The 25,032-nt window shown below is 44.6% G+C and overlaps 2 long non-coding RNA genes and 1 pseudogene across 2 annotated transcripts in view; 2 read left to right on the top strand and 1 right to left on the bottom strand.

The window, feature by feature from the left end:
- Positions 1-25,032, top strand: part of LOC140706764 (uncharacterized) — a 125,382-nt gene that overhangs the window by 50,203 nt on the left and 50,147 nt on the right. The gene's annotated exons all lie outside the window — the stretch shown is intronic.
- LOC144588889 (uncharacterized) lies at positions 938-10,989 on the bottom strand. Its single transcript, XR_013544635.1, has 2 exons — positions 7,971-10,989; positions 938-2,414 (listed from the first exon to the last, which is right to left on the bottom strand). It is a non-coding gene; the product is annotated as an uncharacterized LOC144588889 (long non-coding RNA).
- On the top strand, positions 14,447-14,601 carry LOC140707091 (U1 spliceosomal RNA; annotated as a pseudogene).

Below are 25,032 nucleotides of genomic sequence, written 5' to 3'. Positions count from 1 at the left end.
GCTTTCTTCTCCTAAAATTTGGTGAGCCTTATGGAGAGGTCCATCTTATGGAACACACCCTAGGGTCCTAGGGTCCTAGGGTGTGTTCCAGGACCCTTTGGAGCCTCCCCCTGCCTCCCTCGGGGTCCAGAGGGGGTGAAATCGCCACCTTCTGGGGCTTTTCTGAAGTTTCCCAAGCCTCAGAAGAGCCCCCAAAGGTGGTGATTTCATCCCCTCTGGCCCCCAGGGGAGGCAGGGTCAGTCTCCAAAGAGTCCTAGGGTGTGTTCCAGAACCCTTTGGAGACTCACCCTGCCTCCCTCGGGGGCCAGAGGGGGCAAAATCGCCACCTTCTGGGGCTCTTCTGAGGCTTAAAAGCGAAAGCAGTATTCAACATTAAATCAACAGAGTTTTTAGAGAATTTAACTAGATGTATACATTCCTTATCTTTCCCTCCAAAGTTTTATGCAGAAAAAAACAGTCTTCAGAAGGAAGAAATGCATTTTAAAAGTTGTTTACCATGTCGGCGATGCGGAGGTTCAGTTCTTAGCTGCTCATCCATCCTGACCAGAAGTGTTTCAGTCCTATCAGTAGGGAATCTCCTATTGCAGCTACTCTTCTCTTTGTCTTTTTGTAGGGTGTGTGTTCAGTGGTCCTGCTTGTCTGATTTTTGTCGTCGTTTACTCGTTTAGTTGTGCCCGACTCTTTGTGACCCCATGGACCAGAGCACGCCAGGCTCTCCTATCTTCCACCGGCTCCCGGAGTTGGGTCAAATTCATTCTGGTAGCTTCAATGACACTGTCCAACCATCTCATCCTCTGTCATCCCCTTCTCTTGCCTTCACACTTTCCCAACATCAAGGTCTTTTCCAAGGAGTCTTCTCTTCTCATGAGAAGGCCAAAGTATTGGAGCCTCAGCTTCGAAATCTGTCCTTCCAGTGAGCACTCAGGGTTGATTTCCTTTAGAATTGATAGGTTTGTTCTCCTTGCAGTCCAGGGGACTCTCAAGAGCCTCCTCTAGCACCACAGTTCAAAAGCATCAATTCTTCGTCGGTCAGCTCTCTTTATGGTCCAGCTTTCACCTCCATACATCACGACAGGAAAAACCATAGCTTTGACTATGCGGACTTTTGTTGGCAAGGTGATGTCTCCACTTTTTAGGATGCTGTCAAGGTTTGTCATCGCTTTCCTCCCAAGAAGCAGGAGTCTTTTAATTTCGTGGCTGCTGTCTCCATCTGCAGTGATCATGGAGGCCAAGAAAGTAAAATCTGTCACTGCCTCCATATCTTCCCCTTCTATTTGCGAGGACGTGATGGGGCCAGTGGCCATGATCTTAGTTTTTTTGATGTTGAGCTTCAGACCGTTTTTTTCCACTCTCTTCTTTCACCCTCATTACAAGGTTCCTTAATTCCTCCTCACTTTCTGCCATCAGAGTGTTATCATCTGCATATCTGAGGTTGTTGATATTTCTTCCAGCAATCTTGATTACAGCTTGGGTATCCTCCAGTTCAGCCTTTCACATGATGTATTCTGCATATAAGTTGAATAAGCAGGGAGACAATATACAGCCTTGTCGTACTCCTTTCCCAATTTTGAACCAATCAGTTGTTCCATATCCAGTTCTAACTGTTGCTTCCTGTCCCACGTACAGTATAGGTTTCTCAGGAGATAGATAAGGTGGTCAGGCACTCCCATTTCTTTAAGGACTTGCCATAGTTTACTGTGGTCCACACAGTCAAAGGCTTTTGCCTAGTCAATGAAGCAGAAGTAGATGTTCAGTCCCTCTCATATACTCCTGTGAGATCTCCTCTTTGATTTTGCTTGCTGTCTGCCAGAATCATCAAAAACTTGAAAGCGGTTTCATAGTTCCACTGGTGACGATAGTTTTCAACTTCTTTTTCTCCTAACTTTGATTCTTTTCCATGGAGCTTCCTCCACTATGTTTGCTCTCTCCTCAGTGTTGTCCTCCTCTGCCTTCCCTTGTTGCTCTTTCACCTCCAGTGTGTCCATTGACTGCAGGTGCTGCTCAAAAGTTCTGCCAATGTATACTTCGTCTTTCCTTATAGCCTGAAGTGTGGCTACTCACTGCTCCAGCTCTCTCACTTTTTCTTCTAACAGTGCCACCAGTTTGTGCTTGCTGCATGTGTACACCATGTTGTGATGATCTATTTTTTTATGAGATGTCAGAATGGGTTTTGTAGTCATAATATTGTCTTGACAGCATCCATCTTGATTTAAAGTCTGCTCTGTAGTAGGAAAGTTTTTCATGCTGTTTCAGAGAAGCTTCGCTCTTTGGTTATCTTGTTGCTAAGATGAGTAGAGAGCAGAGACTTTCGTAGTCAAAATAATTCTGCCACAAAACATGATAACAACTGAAGCTCCATGAGAAAGTTAGGCGGGACAACAAGACCCAGGAGGGGGTGTTCCTTATGAGGATTCTGGGAAGAAGAAGGAAGTTGGTAAGAAGTTAAGAAAAAAGATGGAGTTGGACTGAGAGAGGACGGACATGTGCTTTTTCCCAAAATGGATTATAACTGGAATCTAACGTTTCCTGGTGGATCATGGACTATGGAATCACAGGAACGTAAGAATGACTACACTTATGCATTATTCTAGTTTAGAATTCTTTTAATTATTTTATTTTTCCAGCTGGAGTGGTGGGGGTGATCTGTCTGCCTTGTTATGAAAATGTTCCTAACTGAATTACTTTGCAATTCTTTTCTGAACCATCCATTTTTAAATAAAACAGTAATGATTTAGAATTGCATGCATTGGTTTCTTGAACAGACTAGTCTTTCTGATTTAGCCATGTGTATTTGCTACCTGATATAGAGCCCAGATTAGCCTGAGTGTAAACTCATGGATTGTCTGTGTGTGTTGCTTTTCTTAATAAAGGAGGTGGATTTGAGGAAGAAGTATTATTCAGGGCCTAGCTGAGAGTCTTGGGCTCATCTTAGCTCCTAAAGGACTGACTAAACTTTGGAATCTCTCCATTATCCGGCATCCCCGGTATCTCCTTGGAGATGGGGGATTGCTGACACATGTTACATTCAGGCACAAAAACAAACATTGCACAAGCTTTGCAGGTCCTCCCAACTGAAGTGTCTCATTCCTCCATAAACCCTGTTGCCTTTTTGCTTTGATCTGCTTGTCTATGAATGCTCTTTCTTTTGTTAGCCTGAATGTAGCTGGGAAAGTCTACTAATATATAACTCTCTGCCTTTGTCTCTCCAGTAGACCTTTCTTTCCTATCTCTCCCCTGTGAAACTGTTGTTTGCTCTCTCTGTTTGCATGTTCCTTTTATGCACTCCCTAGATTTGCCTTGGCTTTATTCCTCAGCTGTGTTCTCTTAGGAGTCAGCAATCAAAAGGTCTGTCGATGAGACGTTTCATGAGCAATTTTAAATAAATATTTTATGCACTTTAGAGTTTTAAATCTTAAGTCTTGGTGGATCATGACAACAAAAGATATTTAAAGGGGGGTCCGTGGTAAAGAAAAGGTTAAAAACCACTGTTCTAAACAGTATATATAATAAATATTGTTGCAAGGTTGGGGGGGGGGGAGGTGATCTGAACTTTTGACCCTGCCAGTCAGGACCAAATCAAATGACTCTCAGGAAGAGAACTGGCCAAACAGACATTAAAAAGAACTTCTATTTCTGGTCCTCACCGACCAGATAGGCGGGGTATAAATTAAATAAATAATAATAATAATATAAAATATTTGAAAATATGTCTTTTAAAAATAGAGAATAAATATTCAGAAGCTCATTCATTTAAGCTGTGAAATTATTTTTTGCTTTGGGACTGGGGGTGATCTTACACGATGTTAGCAGAGTTTTGGTGCCTATTGCAATTGTTAGGTCACCGAGAAATAGCTCCAAAGAAACTATATGTCACCAAGTAACTTCTGATGTTTGGTAACGATGTGAGTTACTGACTTCCAAAATGTCATTAGCAGCTGTGCTCAGATTTTACAAACCAACAGAATCTCATGTTAGGTTGTTTTCTATTCCTGCTGTCCCTCCTTCCTAGCAATATTATGTCTTCCAATAAGTTCTGCTCAGTTCTTGGAAACTAAAATCTTTGGAGGAATATTGAGTCAACCTATCCAATGTTAGGACTTCCTATTTTCCTTGTGCCTCACCTTACTTTTCCCAACAAAAAATCTATTCTGGTCACTTCTGTATTTCCATTAGATGTGCATGGTAGAATAAGCTCAGGTTACTCATTTTTGGTCTAGTGAGAGTTCAGGTTTCAATTGATAGAGCACCCACTTCTCTGCTTTTTTGGCTGTCTTTCATATCTGTATGACTCTTCTCCAACACATTTCAAATGAACTGATTTTTGTCCTTGTCTTTCTTCACTGTCTTTCACATAGTATGAACACTTCTCACCTTGGTTTCCAGTGGCTCTGTTTGCTAACTCCAAGCTTTCCCTCTTTTTTTATTTCAAAAAACAAAGAGAAAACTTTTGAAAAACATGTGCACAACATGTCCATAGAGCTTTTGGTCCGATATAGCTTTTGTTCCTCACCTTGCCTAACTCAAGGAAAGGGTTCAGAAACTGGAATATAGCATTCTGATTTGCATTCTGCAGAGTGGGCGTGACATTATTAGTTTACCTGAGAGGTTAAAAGATGTGTATGTTTTCCCATTGTATATGTTGTACCTACTTCCACCTTTGCTTCACCATTTCACTGAGCCCAATATATATATGCAACATCAACACATAGAACTACACAGCAACAGCATCCTGTACTGGAAAATGGAATGATCTTATGGTTCAGAACAGACTGAAATAGCATTAATAGAGATTATTAAAATACAAATTATTACAGGTATGCTTTGACAGAAAAAGAGTACAGTACTGAGGATTTACTTTACAGTATTGCTGCCGACCATTAGAGGGCAATCTTAGCTCAAGAGAGAGGACATTAAATTCTCAGTCCATTTATTTCCAACTTTCAGACTTGTAATTATTAGACAGAGGGCAAGAGAAGGGAGAATTACACTCTATTATTTCATGAGGGTGGGGGCAGCACTGCCGTGAGAAACTAAATGAAAAGTGCACAACCAACCAAACTTTAAAATGTAACAAACATCTGTTCTCTCTTTTGAAATGGATAAGATAAAAAGGCTTCACTTTCATCAATTCCTCACCATATTTTTCTGAAAGCAAAATTTTCATAGCCTGCTAGGGTAGAACCTGGATGTAAAAGGGTTGTCATTTGTCCTTAAACTTTAGAGATGTAAATCACACTAGTCTCTTGTGACAAAAATATGACAAAATGCTACCAGAATTGCAATCACGAAACAAATATAAGCCAGAATCCTGTTGCCAATTTACACCTGCATAATGGAAAATGTATAAATCTTAGTAGCAAATTGCTTCATATTTACATATTTGCATTCTTGTCTGCAAATGGAAATCAGCAATAGAATTCCGGGCAGTTCATGATATGTGTTTATCTTTGGGATGTTGGCACCTGGCAGAATGCCTTCTTCCAGAATGAACTGCTTGTTCATCCCAAGTGGGATGTCTGAGGTTGCTGATCCTGAGAGAGGCCCAAAGGAAAAGGACCTGGGCCTTCTTGGCAGTCACACCTAGACTCTGGAATCAATTACCTCCAGACATCCTCCTGGCCTTTCAGTGATAACATTAAAAAAATCATTAAAAAACTGGTTGTTTAGACAGGCAACGGAAACCCATTGGAAAATTCAGTTATTGAAACAGTCCTGCCATCTTTTAAAATATCTAGTGTTTAATGTTTAAATGTTCATTATACAATATTCTAATCCCTTTTTAATTTTATAATGCTATTTGTTGATTTTATTTTACCTGCAGTATTGTCTTATTGTCTGATTATGTGGTAAATACCCAGAGTAGCCTCAGCAGATGGTGGTATGCAGATTAAATAAATATATGAATAACTATGTGGAGCATAGATCCAATGGTTCTTTGCAGGATCCCCAATCTTTCTAAATTGCACTGATTGGGGCACCTTGGTCGATTTTTGCATTCACAGGGCAACCTCCTTAGAAGCCACAATTTTCAGCAACTGTGGCAGTGGAATCAACTACATCAGCTCCAGGATTAGCATACTTGTTTGGGCATGTAGGGAAGAATGCAAAATTAGGTACAAAGAAGTTGCTATGGCAATGGTGACATGGTAATTTGGACTCCTATATGCAAAATGAAACATTTAGAGTTTTAACAGTTCAAACTTTCCTGCTCAAGGGACAACACAGACAAATTCAGAGTGATGTCATGAGAAAAAGAATCAGAGCAGGTATATTTAGGGGAATAGAAAGGCACTTTACTTTTAGGCTGTTCATAATCACATGGAAATTTGCTAAAGTGCTTGGGGATCATTGTTCTGTTGAATGACCCAATTTCAGCCAAGCTTTAGCTGTCAGACAGATGGCCTCACATTTGACTCTAGAATTCTTTGGTATACAGAGGAATTCATGGTCGACTCAATGACTGCAAGGTTCCCGGGTCCTTCAGCTGCAAAACAAGCCCAAATCATCGGTCCTCCACCACCATGCTTGACAGTTTGTATGAGGTATTTGTGCTACATGCTGTGTTTGGTTTCTACCAAATGTGGTGCTGTGTATTATAGCTAACCATCTCTCCTTTGCTCTCATATGTCCAAAGGACATTGTTCCAGAGGTCTTGTGGTTTGTCCACAAACCTAAGCTGTGCTGTGTATTTTTTTAGAGAAGAGGCTGTCTCCTGTCAACTCTTCCAAACAAACCATATTTGTTCAGTCTTTTTCTAATTGTAATGTCATGAACTTTAATATTTCACATGCTAGAATCTGAGATGTAACTCTTGGACTGTTTGCAATTTCTCTGAGCATTGCACATTCTGACCTTAGAGTGAATTTGCTTAGATGTCCAATTCTAGGAAGATTGGCAACTGCCTTGAATATTTTCCACTTGTGAATAATCTTCCTCACTTTAATTTTTTTGGAAATGGCCTTATAAACCTTCCCAGATTGATGGGCGGCAACAATTGCTTCTCTACTATCATTGCCGATGTTTTCCTCCTTGCCATTGTGTTAGCACTCACCTGAATGCTTCAAACCAGCAAACTGCTAAAACTTTGGCTTTTATAAAGGTGATCTGTTCCATGATGGAGCCACTGCCCTTCTCCTTGGAAAGGTGTGCTGCAGTCTCTCTCATAAGTTCCCATTCCCTCTCCTCTTGTCTTCTCTCTCTCTCTCTCTCTTACTGACTTAAGTTCTCTTCCTCCTTACTGCTGTATTAAAGACTTGTCCCTTCTTTAACCTCAGGGCTATGTATTCTGTGGAAATCTGGCTACACACAACTTCAAAGAGGGCCTTTGAAGTACAGTGGTACCTCGACTTACGAACTTAATCCGTATTGGAACAGTGTCCGTAACTCAAAACATTCATAAGTCGAAGCACCATTTCTCATAGGAATGCATAAACCAATTAATCCATTCTGGCTGAAGAAAAAAATATCCCCCAAATAAAAATAAAACACTGTAAGCCCCATAGGAACGTGCTGGGGTTGCAAAAAACAAAAAACCCAGGAGAGAAAGGGAGCCTCAAAGGTTGGCTGAAGTGAAAGGGGTCGGAGCCAGAGACCTGGCCGGGAAGCGCTCGCCTGCCTGCCCGCCCGTCTCCTCCTGCTCCTCTGGAGCTTCCCTCACTCCAGTCAGCAGCCACAGCTTCCCCCCCCCCACGCTGCCCAGGGGGAAAAAAAGAGCACAGCAAGCCGAGTTGGAAGGTGCTCTGTTGCTGAGGCTTTCAGAAAAAAACTCAAAAAACAGACACTAGAGCCACCTCCATTGCTGAGGTTTAGGAAGGAAAAAAACTTCAAAAATACACACACACACACACACACTCGCTCCGAAGCAGAGCACAGAAACAAACCCTCCCTGCAGACACAGAAACACACACTCTGAAGCAGAGCCACCAAAACCCACTCAGAAAGTTTTTTAAAGGAGAAAACAGCAGCTCACCTCCCTGCAGACACACACACAGGCTCACTCGGAAGAAGGAGGCTCTCCTAAGCCTCCAACTGCGACACACCCTATAACTGCCGAAAGAGCTACAGCACAAAGAAACAGCCTCATCGCCACCTACAGTTAGAAAGCTGAATTGCCCGCCTTTTCCCCCCGCCTGTTTCTGTTCGTAAGTGGAAGCTCCGGTCGCAAGTCGAAGCAAAAAGTTGCAACCGGAGCTGTTCGTAAGTCAAAATGTTCATAAGTCAAGGTACCACTGTACAAACTGAACTGGTGCATGGGATGAAGTTGTCTTGAAGGCATGGAACTGCTTTTGTGTGTTTCACACTCCAGAGAAAGGAGGTTGCATCCCCCTTTGATATGGCAAATGGTCAGCTTGTCCCTCCTGTGAGAAAGCCTACAGATGACTTTCTGGTTCTGATAGGAACTTCATGCAATTTTGAGGCAGAGCCATTCTGACTATCATACCCTCCCCCACTAACACTGTGGTCTTGCTCCTGTCACCACAAACGCTTCATGTATCTTCACAAAGATACATGAATAAAGTAGGGACAGAAATTGAGAAACTGACTCATCAGGTCAGAATATACAGATGGCAAATTAAACAAGATAACTTTATGAAAATATGGTAACCCCTGTTGAGATCTAATTTTGAATTTTAAAAAGAAACAGAATAAATTCTATTCTTTCTGGCCTCAATCAGTTTGCTTACAAAGCATACCTTGTGAAGCAGGATTTCAGCCATTACCCAGAAAGTTGGTTACTCTGCTTCTTTTGATGATTTGAAGACCAGAGTATTAAATAGTTTAACACCTGGAAATACAGCCATTACTCCCTGGTCATCCTTTTGAATTCTGAGCAATTTTCAAAAAGTTCACCGAAGGTGATGTGTAAGTTCATTCTCCACTCAGAGGAACTCTTCTGTTGCTTAACAGCAGAAGCTCTATTCTGTATTACATTTCTGTTACATGTACTTTAATTTCTCATTCTAGTCCACTTTCCAGTTACCCTGCATACTCCTCCAGTATAATAGTTCCTTTGTTAACTGTATTTGGTAGGCATACCATTATTGCATTCTCCTGCCTGTTGTTATCCTTGTTCCTGCTGCTGTTGCTGTTTTAGTTTGCTTTTGTCTTTTTGACTCATGACTGTTGCTTCTTTCTCGTTTTAGAATGCATCTTGCATTCCTCATTGCTTCCTTCAAAAAGTGTGCTGCTTATATAGCACCCTATAGCACTTCAAGAACTCTCTGGGCAGTTTACAAGTTAATTATGCAGGCTACACATTCCCCCCCCCCCCCCGAGCTGGGTACTCATTTTACCGACCTTTTGAAATGTAGTCTTCCTAGTTTCATTGTGGATGTTCTTGGGTATTCATACATATATGTTTTTAAGCTATTGTTTTAGTTAAATAATGCGTTATTTGCCAAAATAATAGTACTCTCCCACTGCAATCACAGCTTAATGTAATTATGCTCACATCAGGCTTTAGTTTTTCTTTCCACTTATTTCCTTACCTTCTTTCCTAGACCCACTCCTTCTCCTCTTTGACCTTTTTGGGCCCTTCTCACTGGCCTGCTTCCCTTATTCCTGAGGAGGGACTGCCTCCTTCTGATCTCCTTTCTTAGTGCTTCCTTTTGGCCAACTGCTGCCACCAACCTCTTTCCCTAGGCTCTTATGTTTCCTCTATGCATGTTCCCTTCAATTTCCCACATTCCATACTACTTCTCCCTCTGGCATCACCTACCCTTTCCTTGGGCTCCTTTCTATCCATACACTGCCTGCATCACTTCCTGCAGCAATCGAGAGCTCCCTGGCCCAGTTGTTTCTTCACAAAATCACATAACTGTTCTGCTTGTCTGTGACATCATTACTCAGCCTTTGTATCTCCATTCTAACCAATCAAGGCTACAGATTACATCATCCCAATGAATTGCTTAGTGGTTATTATAACATCCCACCCATTTATTTCATTTGTTCCAATGCAATGAAAGGTGCCAGAAGCCTCAGTAGCTGTTACTTTTGGTAGCCAGCTTTTGAATTGTAACTATCAAAGGAATGATCCAGAGTCAAGTGAACCCCACCCCTATGCCCAGCTGCAGTTATGTCATGAGGCGCTCTAAATCAGTTCCCATCATTGAACTCCTATTTGCTTTTTAAATAACCTATACTGTATTTTTTGCTCCATAAGACACACCTGACCTTAAGACACACCTAATTTTTAGAGGAGGAACACAGGGAAAATATATTCTGAACCAAATAGTGTAATAAAATATTTAATAAACTATAACAGAATAACATTTGAACCATGTAAAGTGAACAGCAGTCAACAGTGGCATTAATATAGACCATTATCAGCCAGTGATAAGACCTATACCACTCTACCTATATTTTACATTTCCTTTCATCCACCTCCTCTCCATGCTTATAGAAATGTCTCAATGACAGGTGAGATTGTTGTGCAACTCTGCCCAGCTGCAGCTCAAGCCTATATTAAGTTAGAAATGGTTTGTCTGATTTGGCACTGCATTGAGAGGTCCCTTTTAGTTGTGTGGAGGATAAATAGTGGAATTAAACTATTTAACAGCTGATTTTCCTTATTTACTTTAGGTTATGCAAAAGAACAGCAACACAAACCTTAACCTGATCCCATTCACCAGCAGTAGCACATGCTCAGCATAATACCAAATCTCCATATTCTGACATAATTGAACATTTATAGCATGCAAGGCACAACAGGTTAGGCCACACAGAGCCATGAACAATGTTCTTGATGAGCCAAAAAAACTGAATACAAACTATAGTAGCTGAAATCAGGAAGCAGGTACAGTGGTGCCCCGTATAGCGACGTTAATCCGTTCCAGGATTAATGTCGCTATACGGAAACATCGTAAAGCGAAATTAAAAAGCCCACTGAAACGCATTAAAACCTGGTTATTGCGTTCCAATGGACTAAAAACTGGCAGGGACAGGGTGGGTGGGGGATCCCGAAGGCTTCCAGGCAAAAGCCTGGAAGTCTTCGGGACCCCTCCACCCTGTCCCCGCCGCCCCGCGCTGCCTTCCCTATCCGAGATCAGACTCCCAGAAGCCCGATCCAGGCTGGGGAAACCGGTGGGGGGGGTGGCTGCTAGTGAAGGGGACAGGGTGGGGTGGGGATCCCGAAGCCTTCGGGACCCCTCCACCCTGTCCCCGCCGCCCTGCGCTGCCTTCCCTAGCCGAGATCGGACTCCCAGGAGCCCAATCCAGGCTGGGGAAAGCGGCGGGGGTGGCTGCCAGCGAAGGGGAGAGGGTGGGGGGGGATCCCGAAGCCTTCGGGACCCCTCCACCCTGTCCCCGCTGCCCTGCGCTGCCTTCCCTAGCCAAGATCGGACACCCAGGAGCCCAATCCAGGCTGGGGAAAGCGGCGGGGGTGGCTGCCAGCGAAGGGGAGAGGGTGGGGGGGATCCCGAAGCCTTCGGGACCCCTCCACCCTGTCCCCGCCGCCCCGCGCTGCCTTCCCTAGCCGAGATCGGACTCCCAGGAGCCCGATCCAGGCTGGGGAAAGCGGCGGGGGGTGGCTGCCAGCGAAGGGGACAGGGTGGGGGGGATCCTGAAGCCTTCGGGACCCCTCCACCCTGTCCCCGCCGCCCCGCGCTGCCTTCCCTAGCTGAGATCGGACTCCCAGGAGCCTGATCCAGGCTGGGGAAAGTGGCGGGGGGTGGCTGCCAGTGAAGGGGACAGGGTGGGGTGGGGATCCTGAAGCCTTCGGGACCCCTCCACCCTGTCCCTGCCACCCCGCGCTGCCTTCCCTAGCTGAGATCGGACTCCCAGGAGCCCGATCCAGGCTGGGGAAAGCGGCGGGGGGTGGCTGCCAGCGAAGGGGACAGGGTGGGGGGCATCCCGAAGCCTTCGGGACCCCTCCACCCTGTCCCCGCCGCCCCGCGCTGCCTTCCCTAGCCGAGATCGGACTCCCAGGAGCCCGATCCAGGCTGGGGAAAGCGGCGGGGGGTGGCTGCCAGCGAAGGGGACAGGGTGGGGGGGATCCTGAAGCCTTCGGGACCCCTCCACCCTGTCCCCGCCGCCCCGCGCTGCCTTCCCTAGCTGAGATCGGACTCCCAGGAGCCTGATCCAGGCTGGGGAAAGTGGCGGGGGGTGGCTGCCAGTGAAGGGGACAGGGTGGGGTGGGGATCCTGAAGCCTTCGGGACCCCTCCACCCTGTCCCTGCCACCCCGCGCTGCCTTCCCTAGCTGAGATCGGACTCCCAGGAGCCCGATCCAGGCTGGGGAAAGCGGCGGGGGGTGGCTGCCAGCGAAGGGGACAGGGTGGGGGGCATCCCGAAGCCTTCGGGACCCCTCCACCCTGTCCCCGCCGCCCCGCGCTGCCTTCCCTAGCTGAGATCGGACTCCCAGGAGCCCGATCCAGGCTGGGGAAAGCGGCGGGGGGTGGCTGCCAGCAAAGGGGACAGGGTGGGGGGCATCCCGAAGCCTTCGGGACCCCTCCACCCTGTCCCCGCCGCCCCGCGCTGCCTTCCCTAGCTGAGATCGGACTCCCAGGAGCCCGATCCAGGCTGGGGAAAGCGGCGGGGGGTGGCTGCCAGCGAAGGGGGCAGGGTGGGGGGGATCCCGAAGCCTTCGGGACCCCTCCACCCTGTCCCCACTGCCCTGCGCTGCCTTCCCTAGCCGAGATCGGACTCCCAGGAGCCCGATCCAGGCTGGGGAAAGCGGCGGGGGGTGGCTGCCAGCGAAGGGGACAGGGTGGGGGGATCCCGAAGGCTTCCAGGCAAAAGCCTGGAAGCCTTCGGGACCCCTCCACCCTGTCCCTGCCGCCCCGCGCTGCCGAGCCCAGGATGCCTGACAGGCATCGGGTCTCCCCACCTTCCCCCCGCGGCTTGGATCCGGCTTGGATCCAACCCGCGGGGGCTACCCCGGGCATGGCTGGACTCTTGGGAGTCCAGCCATGGCAGGGCTAGCCCCCGCGGATCTGATCCAAGCTGCGGGGGGAGGGTGGGAGAGTGGGGGGATCCGGATGCCTTTCAGGCATCCCGGGCTCGGATCCCACCCGCCGCCGGTTACCCAAGGCTGGGTAACCGGCGGCGGGTGGGATCTGAACCCAGGATGCCTGACAGGCATCCGATCTCCCCACCTTCCCCCCGCGGCTTGGATCGGACCCACGGGGGCTAGCCCTGCCATGGATGGACTCTTGGGCTAGCCCCCGCGGGTCCGATCCAAGCCGCGGGGGGATCCGGATGCCTTTCAGGCATCCTGGGCTCGGATCCCACCCGCCGCCGGTTACCCAAGGATGTGTAACCGGCGGCGGGTGGGATCCGAGCCCAGGATGCCTGACAGGCATCGGACTCCCCCACCCTCCCCCTGCGGTGGCCTCAGAAGGACCCTTCGGAAGGGTCCTTCGAAGGCCACCACAGGCATTTTCCCCCAGCTGAGTGGCGGGAGCGCTCCTTTGGAGGCTCCCTCCGCTCAGCTGGGGGAAAATGGTGCCCATGGGGAAAACATCGCGAAGCGATTTTTCCCCATAGGCACCTTCGTTATACGATCGCAAAAGCGATTGCATTTTTGCCATCGCTATGTGAATTCGTTGTTAAACGGGGCACTCGTTATACGAGGCACCACTGTACTGTTAGAAGTCACAAGGCACAGTTAGTTTCCTTGCTGCAACACCCTTTGGAAATACATTCTCTATTAGATGCCCAGAACTAGTTGAAAACTTTGCCAGTTGAATCCAAATTTCCCATAGAAATGCATTGAAAATTAATTAATGCATTTTTATGGGGGGGGGAAGGTCAGAAACTTTAAAAAACTTAAAAGAAAGTCACTTACCATGTACTGTAGACTGAGCCTTGCTCTTCACAGTGGCTTGGTAGACCCCAGAACAGTCAAAAAAGAGCCCCAAACAGCTAAATGCCAGCCGGCAGACGGCAGCCATTTTATGCTCTTCTCTGCTCCTGCTCCTTTCCCCTCCCCTCTCCCCACCTAACAGCTGATCAGCACTGGTCTGAACACTTTCTAGGCAGCTTTTAAAGCAAGTATGCACGTTTCTACACAAGTAGGTTTCAACTCAAACAGAGCACCTTTTCACCCAAGCACTAACCCCAAACAAACAGCTTTTAAACTAAATTTTACATTTTAAAACGACAATGCCAGGCAGTCCCAAGTCTCTCTCCCAGCTCTCTAACTGCTTTGACTAGCAAGGAAGCAGACAAGCAGCCACTTCACTAACTGAAAGTTTGAATTTCCCCGCTTTCCTTGCCTTCCCTGCGTATTAGGTTTGCTAATATCTGTGCACTGGAGAATTGTGGGAGGAACATCCAGCCCCTGATGGGGGTCCTGTGGAGCACCCCGAAACACTGAGTAGCTCTCTTGGCCTCTTTTAAGACTGGGGCTGTGCAGCCCTGTTCTGATCAGGAGGTGCAGCCCCGGGGTCACCATGCCTTTGGGGGACAGGGCACAGAAAGGGGCAGGAGGTTCAGAGGCCATTCCAACTCATACCTGGCAGGGGAGATACCATAATCATCAAAGTGGTTTTCCCAGGGTGAGGCTCATCTATTGCACTTTGGATGTGCTGACCCCTGTGATTTCCCCAAATATGGGAAAATCAACTGCCTAAGTGGGGGACTTTGTTTGTGGTTTCCCCTGGTTTTTCTAGAATTACTCTTTCCCCTTTTGTCCTTGGCTGTTTTCACTGCCTGCTGCCATAGGCCTGTTGGCCTTGCTGGTTTTCCAGGTGGGCTCCAGGAAGCAGATCCTAGAAAGCCAGCAGTGCAGAATGGTGAGGTCCAAACAGCAAGCAGTCTCTGGTGCTAGTTCAGAGGCCTCCCAGCATGGTAGTGGGGGGCTTCTGGGTGGTGGTGGTTGCACCCCTTTTTTACTGTATTTGTTCCATGAGACGCACATACTTTCTCCCCCACTATTTGGGGAAAAGTGCGTCTTATGGAGCAAAAAATACGGTAGTTTACAAAGCAGCTTAGGTTGTGCTGGCTGGCATTAAACACACTTTTGATATATTAACAATTGGAGAAGCAAGCAATCAGTTGACAGATTTTTCCTGGTTAGTCAAATTATCATACAGTATATGTCAGAGATCTTCACCCATTTAAGTATGCTCAACTTAAATTTTCAAGGAGAAAAGGTTACAGTTTTTCATGTTGAAGACAAGATTGAAGCAGTGATCAAAAAGTTGATATTGTGGCATCATCACCTATCAAACCAAAACTATGAGACATTTCTAAACCTCACTAGCAAAGAGTTGTCTGAGGAGGACACATCACTTATCGTATGCCATATGGAAGATTTGCCACATAGTTTCTGTGAATATTTTCCTGTTCCTCATACAAGCAAAAACTGGGTTAGAGATCCCTTTTCAGTTAACATGTGAAGTAGAGGGGCTCATAGCAGAGGAAGACAAGCTCGTAGAAATATCCACCGAGGGTGTTCTGAAATTGCTGTTCAAGGAATAGTCCCTTCCAAATTGCTGGGCTCACCTACAAACAGATTTTCTGGAACTATCAAGGGCTATGGAAGTATTAATGCCTTTCATAATGACATGTTTGTGTGAAAAATCATTCTCTACTTATATTTATCTTAAAAATAAGTATAGAAGCTATTTGAAAAACATACAGTAAGAACTCAATACAAATTTCAGCTATTAAGCCTGATGTAACAAGGTTTGTAAGTGAAATGCAGCACCAGCCTTTTCATTAATTATAGTTATATGGATATAATATGTTCCTCTTTCCCCCACCCAACTTGTCTTTAATGTGGTACAGTGGTGCCTCAACTTACGAACGTCTATACTTACAACCATTTTGAACATCTATACTTACAACCATTTTGAGTTACGACTAGCTCTAACTGCAAAATTTTGCTTCTACTTGTGACCGGAGCTTCCACTTACGAACAGAAAAAGGCAGGGAAAAAAGGCGGGGAATTCAAATTGCTAACTATAGGTGGCGATGAGGCTGCTTCCTTATAGGTCTTTCACCCCAACAGTTAGAGAGTGTGCATCGGAGGAGGCTTGGGACTGCCTTGCTTCTGCTTCTGAGCGAGCATATGTGTATGTTTGCAGGGAGCATATGTGTATGTTTGCAGGGAGCCTTTGGGCTGCCTGGTAAGGTAAGGTGCTGTTTTCTGCTTTTTAAAAACTGTTCTGGGTGTTTTTGCAGCATGGTTTTGAGCTGGAGGGGTTATGTTTCTGTGCTGTGATGGGTCTTGGGGGTTTGTTTTTTGGGTTCCCCCCATTTCCGATGGGTCTTGGGGTTTTTTGTTGCTTTTTGTAGTGTTTTTCCCCATTTCCGATAGGGCTTGGGGGTTTGTTTGTTTTTTGGTTCCCCCCCCATTTCCGATGGGTCTTGGGGATTTTGGTTTTTTGGCTTTCCCTCCCCATTTCCGATGTGTCTTGGGGGGTTTGATTGCTTTTTCCGGGGGTATTTTCCCCATTTCCAATGGGTCTTGGGGGTTTATTTGCTTTTTTCTGCTAGTCCTACCCATCATCCCACCTGGAGTCAGCTGAAGGAAAACACTGTAAAATGTTGGTGAAATTTGCCAAAAGGATCCATCTAGGGAGAAAACTGTTAACATTTTACACAACTGTGTGCCCTTCCCTAGCAACTAAAACAGTATTTGTGGGAAACAAAGTCTTGAGTGAATAGTATCTGGGACAGAGTTCGTTATAGGAAATGAAGAAACACACAAAGGATTGCCAGCCGGTTACTCCACCAGTATTCCTTTGCTTTGAAAATATCCTTAACAGAAAATATGGTACAGATTGCAATCTATTTACAGCAGATCTCTCTGTTGGGAACACCTTGACCTGTTGCATAAGTGTCTATTGTGGAGTTTGCTAGTGATTCAGGAATCTGCTTAGTGCAAGCAGATCAATAACCAAATGGAAGAAAACTGGAATCATCCTTCTTACTTCCTGTCCTATGCAAAATAAGGTGTGCACAGAACAAACAGCTGTAAAGGGAAAACCTTTTCAAAGCAATGAAATTGAAGAAGCCCCCCTTGCTTGCTGTCCCCTCTAGTAAAATGTTTAATAGAAACAGCATATTAGCAAGGTGCATTCCAACATAGTGGCGAGGCATTGGGAGCCCAGCCCTGGCTCCCCTGCCAAGGAAATTGACTTTCCACCTCCTTGGGAGTAAGGGTGCAGTTTCAAGCCTGCAGTTCACCTGTAGATTGGACTGGATTCCAGGCTACCCTGTTAAAGGGACAACAGCACTCTTGTAACCGACACCCCTGCTGTGGTACCCAGTGCCTGGCCATCTTGAGGGCTGTCCTGGAGAGTGGGGAAGAAGCAGGGCTCCAGCCTTATTCAGAGCAGTTATTCTAGAGGACCCTACTCTGAGCAACCAACTGTTCGGGAGAATGGTAAATTTCCTGGGCCTCATTGAGATATATTTCCATTATTCATTTGGATGAGTTGGAACTAATTTTAGTTGTGCCCATAAAAGAGTCTGTTAAGTTATGCATTTTCAGGCATGGGACATCCATTTAGGTTTTTTTTTTTCAATTGAGAAATACCACTTCTTAAATTATAAATAGCTTTCTCCCAATAGGAACCCTTTCTTGGAAACACCTGTAGTAAACTGGTTTCATCCTCTCTCTCTCTCTCTCTCTCTCTCTCTCTCTCTCTCTCTCTCTCTCACACACACACACACACACACACACACACACACACACACACACACACACACACCCATATTTACAGGGCTTTTGCAGAACCCAGAACTGACAAAAACTTACATATCCTGGACAGTTGGAAGATTTTGATTCCCTTTAATGAATTCCATATAAGAAAAAAGTAATATGATGCACAACTTACTTCCCTGAAGAAAAAGGAAGAAAACAAGCTATCTAATCTATACAGAGCCATTTGACCCACAACATTTGTTGTTTAGTCATTTAGTCGTGTCCGCCTCTTTGTGACCCCATGGACCCGAGCATGCCAGGCCCTCCTGTCTTCCACTGCCTCCCAGAGTTGGGTCAAAATCATGTTGGTAGCTTTGGTGACACTGTCCAACCATCTCATCCTCTGTTGTCCCCTTCTCTTTCCTTCACACTTTCCTAACAGCAGGGGTTTTCCAGGGAGTCTTCTCATGAGAAGGCCAAAGTATTGGAGACTCAGCTTCAGCATCTGTCCTTCCAGTGAGCTCTCAGGGTTGATTTCTTTTACAATTGATAGGTTTGTTCTCCTTGCAGTCCAGGGGACTCTCAAGAGTCTCCTCCAGCACCATAATTCAAAAGCATCAATTCTTTGGTGGTCAGCCTTCTTTATGGTCCAGCTCACACTTCCATACATCGCTACTGGAAAAACCATAGCTTTGACTATGTGGACCTTTGTCGGCAAGGTGATGTCTCTGGTTTTTAAGATGCTGTCTAGGTTTGTCATAGCCTTCCTCCCAAGAAGCAGCCGTGGCTGCTGTCAGCATCTGCAGTGATTAGGAAGCCCAAGAAAGTAAAATCTGTCACTGCCTCCATATCTTCCCCTTCTATTTGCCAGGAGGTGATGGGACCAGTAGCCATCATCTTAGTTTTTTTGATGTTGAGCTTTAGACCATTTTTGTGCTCTCCTCTTTCACCCTCATTAAGAGGTTCTTTAATTCCCCCTCACTTTCTACCATCAGAGTGGTATCATCTGCATATGTGAGATTGTTGATATTTCTTCCGGCAATCTTAATTCTGGCTTAGAATTCATCCACTCCAGCCTTTCGCATGATGTATTCTGCATATAAGTTAAATAAGCAGGGAGACAATATACAGCCTTGTACTCCTTTCCCAATTTTGAACCAATCTGTTGTTCCATATCCAGTTCTTACTGTTGCTTCCTGTCCCACATATAGATTTCTGAGGAGAAGGAGAAGGTGGTCAGGCACCTCCATTTCTATAAGAACTAGCCATATTTTGTTGTGGTTGACACAGTCAAAGACTTTTGCATATGTCGTAAAAGCGTTTCCTAAGAAACTACTTTTACACGGAACAGAGAGGGGTCCAGGATGATCAGTTCCTACTCAGGTAAAACTGGGTCCTTTAATTTTACCCTAGGCAACTTTTTCACCCTTTCTCCCAAGTCTGATACGATTTTTAAATAAACAACTTCCAGGAGTTCAAGATAATTTAATCTTTCTCCTCTCTTATAGGTAGGACCCTAAATTGGTAGCATGCGCATGGCCTGATTAAATAAAACAATTTTAAAATAGCCAATTAACTAGAGTAGCTTGACAGAAGCTACGTTCAGACAGACAGCCTTTTTATATTTTATTAGAAAAATAGAGATTAGCTATAAATGAATTTAAATGAGCAAACCATGACATCTTTACATAATCAAATATTTCCAAAATACCCCAGTCATCACCACAAGACATTTTCCTCTATAAAAACCCAAAATAACAAATAAGCTAACTACATTTTAGAACAGAGATCTGTCTTACTGTCAGTTCCAAAAATAAAGTTCATTTGGAGTTTTTCTCTGACGTTCATTCCTCTGGGCAGGAATTCTCTTGCTGCGTTCGGGCAGACGTCCAGGCTGTCTCTCCGTCCATCTTCTTCACTGTCTTCTCTCTTCCCATCTCTCTTAAATTAACCAGTTATGTCCTTGTCCGTCGGAGTTTAGATAAGATAAAAGTCATCTTGCTCTTCTTGACTTTTTTCTTCTGCTGAAGAAGAACTGACCTTGTACATTTTTTTCTCCCTAATTAGCACCTGGACACAAGCGGATTTCTAGCTTTTTCGTTGCTGCTCTGAAATAAATCCTATGATATACAACTCTATTCTATTTTCATATTCAAATTCATGACACGCCCCCCCTTAAAGATACAAAATATAGGACTATTAAAGTTCTTATTTTGTTACTAACTTAACATTTGATTATGAAAGGTTAACAAGACTATATGTGAACTTAAATTTACCTTATCAGTTACATTATGTTCAATTTCTCTCACCACATTGTTACAATCAGAATTGTTTGGAAAAATCTCTTGACATTCCTCCAATTTTGTCAACATATCAAAAGGTTCATTTTCTGGTTGAAAACACGGAACATGACACTGAAACCCCATTGCTGATCTATATACATTTTCAAACTATTGACATGATACATTATTGGTTTTTTGGAAGAATTCAACATCTTAACAAGATAATTTACATTTCCCACTTTTTGTACAATTTCACCTGGACCTTCCCAGGCTACTTCCAACTTAGAAGGTCTGAGCAGGTTCAGCACAAGTACCATATCACCCACTGCAAATTCTCGGTGATGAGCTTTCTTATCATGGTAGTACTTCTGTTTTGTTTGACCATTCAATAAATTGTCTCTAGCCAATTCTTGTACCGCTAAGAGTTTTTCTTGTAGGTTCCTGACAAAATCAGAGACTGGAATTGTGCTGCTTTTTACCACACCTTCCCAATCCGATCTCAATAAATCTAAAGGCCCTTGTAGGTTTCTTCCAAAGACTACCTCACTCAGAGAAAAACCTCCAAGAGAAACATGGGGTACACTGCAGTATGCGAACAAAACAAAAAGTAATAGTTCGTCCCAAATGTTCCCGTATTCTTGGACTAAGGTCTTAATCATTCTCAGCAAAGTTTGTTGACCTCTCTCCACCATTCCATGAGATTCTGGATGATGAGCTACACTATAATTCAGTTTAATTCCGCTTAGTTCACAAATTTGATTCATCAATTCACTTTTGAAAGCACCAGCTTGATCACAGATTATTTGGTTAGGTATTCCTATGCGAGAGCATGTCCACTAAAACTCGAGCAATAGTTTGAGCGGAAAGGTTACTGATTGCGTAGGCCTCGATCCATCTACTAGCTTGACAAATGAATGAGATTATATATTTTTTCTTTGACTTTGTTGGCACAAAAGGTCCTAATATGTCCATTTGTAGATATTGGAACACCTGATCTGGAATTTCCATAAGCTGCATTTCTGCTTTTGTGCTGTCGGTCTGTCGCCCCGTTCGCTGACAGTAATCACAGGAACTAACGTAGTCCTTGACGGTTTTGGTGACACCGGGCCAATAAAAATGCTGAGAAATTCTGCTTAACGTCTTTTCGATTCCAAAATGGCCACTACTCGGACTATCATGGGCAATTTGCAGAATTTTCTCTCTGTACTCTTTTGGAATCACTAGCTGCTGAACTGGTTCCGCTTGTTCATTTGATTTAGGAAGATATTCTCGGTATAATAGTCCATTTTGTCCCCACAAAAAGTTCACTTTTTGTTGCACCGGTTGTACTGCATAGCTGTCGGCTTGAGACCTCAAAGAATCCAATGTAGGATCTTCCATCTGTTTCAGTTTGAACTCCTCTGATCCCATTGGTATCGGTAAATCCTCTGGTTCAGTTTTTGACTTGGCCGCGCTATCCGGTTCGTCCACAAGGGGTTGCTGCTGTGCTAAGTGTCCGTCTGAGTACTCCTCAGAGTTATCTTCAGGTGGAACTTGCTGCATTGCTTTGCTTTGCGAACGTGTTACTGCTTGTACTGAAGCTGATTGTACCGTGTGTTGGTGGTTCAAAAATGCCAGATCATTTCCTAACAAAAAATCAGGTTTGCCTTCGTGTACTAATAAGTATTTGGCACCTTTCCAATTTTTGTAGCTGAGTTGCACATTGACAAGTGGTGTGAATCGCTCAATTACTTCTCCAGACCCATAGGTTCTCACAGGACATCGCAGGTTATTCAAAATCAGTGCTGGGTCCACAAACCTCTTATTAATTGAAGAAATGTCCGCTGCTGTATCTCGAGAGCCATTTATATTCAAATCTCCTGAAGAAAAATGTAGAGTCACGGGTTCTGAAAAACTTTGCAATGACCAGTAAAACTGCTCCTCTGGTAGAATGCAACTAGGGTCTATCACAGAAAATTTCTCCCCTGAGGGTGTCTGTTGATTTACCATTGTTGAAATTTGGGCTACCCGTAAACCCATATCCTTGGCACAATTCTTGGTACAGTTGCCTGTGTTCCACTTGCTTCAGAAGAATTTAGGTTGACTCTTTCTTCTCTCGGGGTTGGCACATTACTTGGTTGATTAATTACATGCGGTTCTTCTGGTATTTCTTGTTTTTCTAGAGGCGTTGCACTGAGATAATTTACTTTTGGGGTCGTTGATTTGAATTTTCGTGGTGCAGGTATGGGTGTCTTCTCGAATTTCCGTGGTGCAGGTAAAGGTGTTTTGCCAACTGGCTTTTTGTCTTGGCTAGCTGGTATCAACAATCTCGGACAATCTTTTCTCAAATGGGCTCCTCCACAGGAGAAACAAGCCAGGGGTGACTTAGTCTGGCTAGGGGCCATGCTTCTGCGCTCCCCAGAGAAGGACTGTCTTGATTCTGGAACCACTGTCTTCTTAGCTTCATATTGGCTCTGCCTCCTAGGCACTTCTGGAATAGGCCTAACTCTGGTGGTAGTTTCGCTCCTCTTAAAGGAAATTATTTCATCAGTTTCTTGGTAATCAGACAGGTTTCCATTATCCATGCTCCCTAAAGAGCCTCTGGCCTGCTCTTCCTCAGCAAACTCCCTCTGCAAAAGATGCAATTTCATCTCGCAGTATTTTCTTGCTTGGCTCACTGGCTGTATGCGCGTTCACCCATTGTTTCTGGCAATCCAAGAAATCTGCCATCATTAGGGTCAACTGCTCCTGCAACTTTAAACTTAAATCCCTTTGTACTGCGGGACTGCTGCTGGCTTGTGCTACTGCTCCTGCTGACTTCTGGTCATCCACAAGAATTTCCTCTGTTAGCAGGTCCTTCTGAGTTGGAACTTGTTCCACCCCAATGTACTGCTGTGCCCTTCTCGCCTTTACTTGAGGCTTAAATACTTTTGGGTTTCCTGACATTAGCCTTTGGGCATCTTCTTCTGTAAATTTTGTAACTGCACTTCTCATATGGAATTCCTTGGGTATTTGTAACGAACTACTAATAATTCTTGGTCTGGCTCCACTCTGCAGCAGAGTACTGTGCTCCATTGCTTCCAAAATTTCTTTATCCACAGATAATTCAGGCAGTGAAGAACGCCTACTAAAAGCCATTTTTTTCCTCTGCTCTCTCCCTGCAGCCTTAGCCGAAGCACTTATCTCTGGGAGAAGCTATAAAACAATAAAGCTGTCAGCTTGACAGATACTACTTTTTCCCTCAGGAATCTGTCCTTTTGGTTCTGGTTTAGGGCTGGAAATTTTTCTTTTTAAACTTCATTTAATTTCTTTTTCTATCCTGGTTGGCTTCTTATAGACTCCTGCTACTTAAAGCAACCAAAAAAAAAAAAAAAAACAATCTTGCCACTCTGTCACCTTGATGACTCGAGCTGGCACTTTATCACAGCAAAAATGCCTGTTCCTACTGAACACTTAAACCACTGGCATAATCTCTCCTTGCATCAATCAGCCTGAGCCTTTTGCATAGGATTTTTCTCCAGTCAAAACACTTACCAACTTTCCCTGCTTCGGCCAGAACCTAATGCCAGGGAAGTTTCTTTAGTCATAACTTAATTAACAGCGCTATCAAGCCCTTAAGCAAAGCGCGTGTTTCAGATTCCAGCTTCCAGCCTGTTGTAAATACGGCACGTGAATCAGATCCCACCGCTGCCACCATGTCGTAAAAGCGTTTCCTAAGAAACTACTTTTACACGGAACAGAGAGGGGTCCAGGATGATCAGTTCCTACTCAGGTAAAACTGGGTCCTTTAATTTTACCCTAGGCAACTTTTTCACCCTTTCTCCCAAGTCAGATACGATTTTTAAATAAACAACTTCCAGGAGTTCAAGATAATTTAATCTTTCTCCTCTCTTATAGGTAGGACCCTAAATTGGTAGCATGCGCATGGCCTGATTAAATAAAACAATTTTAAAATAGCCAATTAACTAGAGTAGCTTGACAGAAGCTACGTTCAGACAGACAGCCTTTTTATATTTTATTATAAAATAGAGATTAGCTATAAATGAATTTAAATGAGCAAACCATGACATCTTTACATAATCAAATATTTCCAAAATACCCCAGTCATCACCACAAGACATTTTCCTCTATAAAAACCCAAAATAACAAATAAGCTAACTACATTTTAGAACAGAGATCTGTCTTACTGTCAGTTCCAAAAATAAAGTTCATTTGGAGTTTTTCTCTGACGTTCATTCCTCTGGGCAGGAATTCTCTTGCTGCGTTCGGGCAGACGTCCAGGCTGTCTCTCCGTCCATCTTCTTCGCTGTCTTCTCTCTTCCCATCTCTCTTAAATTAACCAGTTATGTCCTTGTCCGTCAGAGTTTAGATAAGATAAAAGTCATCTTGCTCTTCTTGACTTTTTTTCTTCTGCTGAAGAAGAACTGACCTTGTACATTTTTTTCTCTCTAATTAGCACCTGGACACAAGCGGATTTCTAGCTTTTTCGTTGCTGCTCTGAAATAAATCCTATGATATACAACTCTATTCTATTTTCGTAATCAAATTCGTGACAGCATAGTCAATGAAGCAGAAGTAGATGTTTTTCTAGAACTCTGTGGCTTTCTCCATAATCCAGCGCATGTTAGCAATTTGGTCTCAAGTTCTCTGCCCCTTCGAAATCCAGCTTGTACTTCTGGGAGTTCTCGGTCCACATACTGCTGAAGCCTGCCTTGGAGGATTTTGAACATAACCTTCCTAGTGTGTGAAATGAGTGCAATTGTACGGTAGTTGGAGCATTCTGTGGCACTGCCCTTCTTTAGGATTGGGATATAGACTGATCTTTTCCAATCCTCTGGCCACTGGTGAGGTTTCCAAACTTGCTGGGATATTGAATGTAGCACCTTAACAGTGTCGTCTTTTAAGATTTTAAATAGTCCGAATGGAATGCCATCACCTCCACTGGCCTTATTGTTAGCCATGCTTTCTAAGGCCCACTTGAATTCACTCTCAAGGTCAGCAACCACACTATCTGGGTTGTCTGGGACATCCAGATCTTTCTGGTATGATTCCTCTGTGTATTCTTGCCACCTTTTCTTGATGTCTTCTGCTTCTGTGAGGTCCCTGCTATTTTTGTCCTTTATCATGTCCATCTTTGCACAAAATGTTCCTTTACTATCTCCAATTTTCTTGATCA

This window comes from Pogona vitticeps, chromosome 4, assembly GCF_051106095.1.
Source record: "Pogona vitticeps strain Pit_001003342236 chromosome 4, PviZW2.1, whole genome shotgun sequence".
Classification (NCBI taxonomy): Eukaryota; Metazoa; Chordata; class Lepidosauria; order Squamata; family Agamidae; genus Pogona; species Pogona vitticeps.
Note: the sequence above shows the minus strand (reverse complement) of the source record. Positions and strands in the feature narration are given on the sequence as shown.